This window comes from Misgurnus anguillicaudatus, chromosome 11 (assembly GCF_027580225.2).
Source record: "Misgurnus anguillicaudatus chromosome 11, ASM2758022v2, whole genome shotgun sequence".
Lineage (NCBI taxonomy): Eukaryota > Metazoa > Chordata > Actinopteri > Cypriniformes > Cobitidae > Misgurnus > Misgurnus anguillicaudatus.
Genome location: NC_073347.2, coordinates 33135234 through 33140546, shown reverse-complemented (window position 1 = coordinate 33140546; position 5313 = coordinate 33135234). Strand labels below are relative to the sequence as shown.

General features: G+C 36.7%; 1 long non-coding RNA gene across 1 annotated transcript; it reads right to left on the bottom strand.

Annotated features, from left to right (window-relative positions):
- Window positions 1-2711: 2711 nt before the first annotated feature.
- On the bottom strand, window positions 2712-4874 carry LOC129454328 (uncharacterized). The gene is made up of 2 exons (XR_012372241.1): window positions 4112-4874; window positions 2712-3463 (listed from the first exon to the last, which is right to left on the bottom strand). It is a non-coding gene; the product is annotated as an uncharacterized lncRNA (long non-coding RNA).
- Between the last annotated feature and the right edge of the window lie 439 nt (window positions 4875-5313).

Below are 5313 nucleotides of genomic sequence, written 5' to 3'. Positions count from 1 at the left end.
ATACATTAGATCCCAAATGTATGTACAGAACTCTGTTTATGTATTCTGCATGTTTTGCCTGGAAACTGCCCCTTGAAAGACTTACAAAGTGAATCTAGTTTAATGCTGTTAGATCCTAAATGAAAAATTTGGAGGCTGATGTGTCACGATGTGTCACTGTGTAGTGGATTGTTTCCCTTATTAAATGTTTTGGTCTATGGTTCTGTTCCAATATCTGTTCTTGTTAAAGTATTGTAATCTGTTGAAACTACCTGTTTTTATACATGTTGCTGCCTCCAAACCAGGTCTACTTGGCCTGGTCTACTATAAGGAAGAGCTTATTATTCACAATGGGACATAAAAATCACCACAATTTGAAAAGATACCTTAATCTGCAGTCATCACGATAGCTACAGTAGTGGCTGTTTCAGAGGAATTTTCTTCCAGCTCTGTACCTAAAGAACATAAAACATAATAACAACTTTCTTAATACAACATTTGAATCTATATAACAAATTCATAATGCAATGTGTCAACATTTATACTGTCAATAGTTAATTAGTAAATTGTAGGTTAAATACAGATACAGTACCATTCATTGTTTGCATCTAAATATCAACAGCCAATTCAAAGTGTAAAATTATCAGAATACCAACCATATAGACCATTTTGCAAGATGTAAATAACAGTAAACTATGCTTTTTAAGTTTAAGTTATATATTTATTTAAAGATAAAATAAAAACAACTGAGCGTACCTTCTGCGTCCATCGCCTCTGACATTCCTTCTGCTTTGTCAGTGGAGTTGCATTGTGCTACATCTAATTAATGTATAGGGAAAAAAAGAAACACTTAGAAACATAACTAATAACTTGTCTTTCTGCATCACACAGCAGTATTAATGAAGAAATATAATTTTATAGATAAAATTCAACTGTTGCCAAGGGCCATCACAATCACTAGTCAAATTCAACTAAACAGCTATAGGATATTCTGGAGAGGTGCCTTTTTAGAAAATGTGTCCACTTTAATGAGGAAACTGCAACTGAGAAATAGTGTTACATCCCTTACAAACTGTCATAGACACATACAGAATCTATAACCTGAATCTGTTTCAATTGAATTACATTTAATTTTTAAAGTGCCAATTCATAACAAAGTTACCTCACACAGCACTTTTCAAACAGAGTAGGTCTAGACCATACTGTACTCTTTATATTATTAGGCTACAAACTCTTAGAAAAAAGGTACATGAAGATACAAAAGTTGACATTGGGGCAGTACCTTTTCAAAAAGTACACTTTTGTACCTAAAAGGTATACATTGGTACCGCCAAGCTACATGCTGGTACCTAATAGGTACATATCTCAACCTAAATGGTTCATTTTAGGACCTTTTTAAAAGGTAGTGTACCAGTGACAAAAAGGTACAACTTTTATACCTTTTTTTCTGAGAGTGCAATGGCAACTTCCTTTTAATATGTAGCAACCTCGAGCAGAACCATGGATTAGAATGGGGAGCCATTTGCCTCGACTGGTTGGGGTGAGGAGACATGGAGAAATACAGTGGCCCACACTCTAAAAATGGCTGGGTTCAAAAATGTTGGGTAAATATTGGACAGAACACACTACTGGGTTAATATTGACCCAATGCTGGGTTGTTTTAACCCAACTGCTGGGTTATTATACCCCATGGTTGCATAACAACAATCCAGCATTTGTTCTTTTCAATATTTACTCATTATGGGTCAAAACTTAACCCACCCAGTGCTGCACTATACAAAGACTCACATGTAGGCCCGTATTATTGTTTAGTTAACTTATTTTTCCCACTTTGCATAGAGCCAAATGATCTGCTGAAACTCAGCTGGAGAATCAAAACCACTGTTAATCTCACTTACTGATTTCAAATGAAATCTCCTCAGCAGCTTGCAAAATGGCCTCCAACTGGTTCCTTCCATAATAGGATGGCTTTTTGAGACTGTTGGGCAGTCCTGCAACTTTAACTGTCATGCCTTGATTTACCAGGGGAGCCTTCCAGTACCTCCGGCATCCTCTGAAAGACACGGGCAAACACATGCATGTACATGTTACACATTGTAACACAGTGTGACAATTGTGACTCTCCCATCCTGTTAATAGCCAGTGTATCGGCTGTAAATAGTAATTTTGGTAATGTGTCATAATCGTATGGTTGATGGACACAAATAAGTTATTGATTTGATAATAACGCCATGAATACATCAAGGTATATTAGGTTATCAAGACTTAAAAAGTGTTTGAACATACGCTTACTATAATTTTGGTTAAACAGATCTTGCACTTTTCTCAGCAGTACATTGATCTCAACTCTGGTTCTCGCTGTTGCGGCTGAGGAGCTGGCTACAGATGTAACAACAGACAACAATCAATTTTATAAAACTATATTATGTATATTGGCACTATTACGGACCTGAGTCCATTTATGTGGATATACGGATATTTTATATAACCAATATTACCTTTGAAATGCAGTGCAAAGTTCACTGTGTCTGTTGAGTCCAGGAAATCGCTCGTTTGGTCTTCTTTTTCAGCTGAAAAAAATTGGAAATAAACATGTTAAAATAAAATGCTAACAGTGACTGAAAGTAAGGACTTGGAAATCTATGAACAGATAAAAATATGCATTTATTAAAGCAGCTTAAGTGTAAATAAAAAATTAACCAAATGAAGAAGAAAACTGAAATAAAATGAACTTTACCAGTGGAGGATTGAACATTTGTAGAATTTCTTCAGCCTCTCTGGTAGCTGCTTCAAGTTCAGCATTGTCAGCTTTCATTTCAAGATGCTTTGAAATAGTTGCAGCTTCCTGGCATAACTGGTCAAAACCTGAAGATGCCATATTGAAGAAAAGAAAGAATGCAAAGAGAAATAGGCAAAACAAATTGAAAGAGGGACAAACAGAGAGAGGGGGGAGAGTGAGAGTGTGTGTGTGTGTGTGCGTAGGAGAGTAGGGCTATGCAAAATAATCATCTGCGATTCTCATGCGCGCCCCATCAGCAAAGCCGGCTCCGCGACCAGAAGCAAATCGCCATCAGCCGCCCCCAGATGGAGCGGCACTTACCACACAGACTCGTAGTTCACAGAGAAGCTAGGCAAAACCGGATTTAAAATCGAGGAAAACCGACTCCGACAATCTATGCAATTTTGCCTAGCTTCTCTGTGTAATAAATGCCGCTCCATCCGAAAGCAGCCGACGGCGACCCACCTCCAACCACGGAACCGGCCTCACCGATGAAACACGCATGAGAATCACAGACGACCATTCTACACAGCCCTATAGAAGAGTGAGTGAGTTGGAGAGTGAGTGAGTTAGTAGGAGAGTGAGTTGGAGAGTGAGTGAGTGAGTGAGTAGGAGAGCTTTTGCAAGTGATGGCTGTTAAAAGAGCCGTTGGTTTAAATGTTGTGGAGCGTGTAGATGGAGGAGTATGAGATGTATGTGAAGAAACTGCAAGACAAAAAAAATTGTGAATTACAAATTTTTGATTTTTTTTTATTCTTTATTTACTAAACATTGTATGTGTATAACTATTTACAACAAACCCCAAGATCCGCCCACTATCATAAGACTATATAATAAGATAAATAATTAAATAAAACGGCAATAGAATAAAACTGACCAAAAAAGAAAGATCTGAATGTCTAAACATTTCTGAATTGTACATCAAATGTATTAAAAGCATGTTGTTGGTGTTACTGTTTTTAACTATGTATGAAAGGGCTGAACACCTGTGGTAAAAGCATAAGGTTTGCTGTTACTGTACTACAAAATACCACAGTAGAAGTAGACTAACTGCGGTAAAAACATGGTACGATTTGTGTACTAAATACAACAAAATACACACAAATACACAAAATACCACAGTAGAAGTACATTGGTAGTTAACTGTTAATTCCAAAAATATGAATATAATAAAATGATCGAGGATCTGTCACGTTATGATAATGGTGACTAACATAACGTGACTAGCTTTTAGAAATAATGTAATATAGATGACCAATACAACTCAGAGAACATTTAGAAGCCGATCTGGATTAAAAAAGAACATATAATGAATTTAATATCGAACAAACAGACACTTTATGGTATACTCACTGAGATGTGGCGACGTTTGTAAACAGATGATAAATATCGCGATGATGTGCGAACGAGATTTGGGTCACGGCAGGGGCGTAGCCACGGGTGTGCGGGAGCCACCCACAGTAGCACACCTAAAATGGATGCAGAATATTTATTTATAGTTTCAATATTTTTTTTTACTAAACTAGGGCTGTTGTTGTGTACTTAGAAAATATATATATATTTAAAATCAAGCATTTCACGCGTAAGTTAAAAATATTTTATCTGACCCCTTGTGTCCATGGCGACGGGTCATGATTGTCACGTGACACACCGCAACAACAATAATGTATGCTATTAGTTTTATTTCGTTTTTCCTTTTTTTTAATTAAAAAGATTAACTAACTTGCTTACCATGTCAACTATCTGATATTCCAATCCTTCGTTTAAAGATCTTTATAAATTATCTTGATCTATAACGAGATGAGTCCTGTCCACCGGATTTACAGCACCTGAATTCCCCAGCGTTTCTAGTTATCTTGCCTGCCTGTGACACACGCCGAGTTTTTTTTTCTGGCTACGGGTCACGCTTCTTGAATGCGATGAACAAATCGTATGGTATAGTACGATTTAATCTATTCGTATTAATTAGCACGAAATCCCTGCAACACAGGGCTGTGTTAAATGCGATGAACTAATCGTACGATTTCGTACGAGCCAGCTCGTATGATTCCATACGATTTAGCCACTTGGTTAAATCGTTTGAATTATTACGAATTCGCCGTGAGATAGGGTTGGCTTATCCTAGTCCCAAACTAAAATGCATGTTTGAGCTGCTTTCATTTAAAAACACCTTGTCCTGTTTAATTTTAACATATACCAAATTGTTTTGCCTTAACATGCACACAGTTTTTTTGTAAGGTATGTTTGTAAAAACTCCTTAAGGGGTGATTTCCCGGACAGGGATTAGTTTAAAACCGGACTAGGCCTTAGTTTAATTGGGAAATATAATTAGTTTTACCAAACATGCCTTACTAAAAACATTACCTGTGTGCATTTTGAGGCAAAACAAAGGGCACTGATGTATTTTAAGATATGTTAGTGCAAGTTATTTTCAGTTTGGACAGCTCTTACATTTATTTTAGTCTAGGACTAGTCTAATCCCTGTACAGGAAACTGCCCCTAATAAATGACTTAATAAAAATAAGGCCTAGTCCTGGATTAACATAAACTCTTTC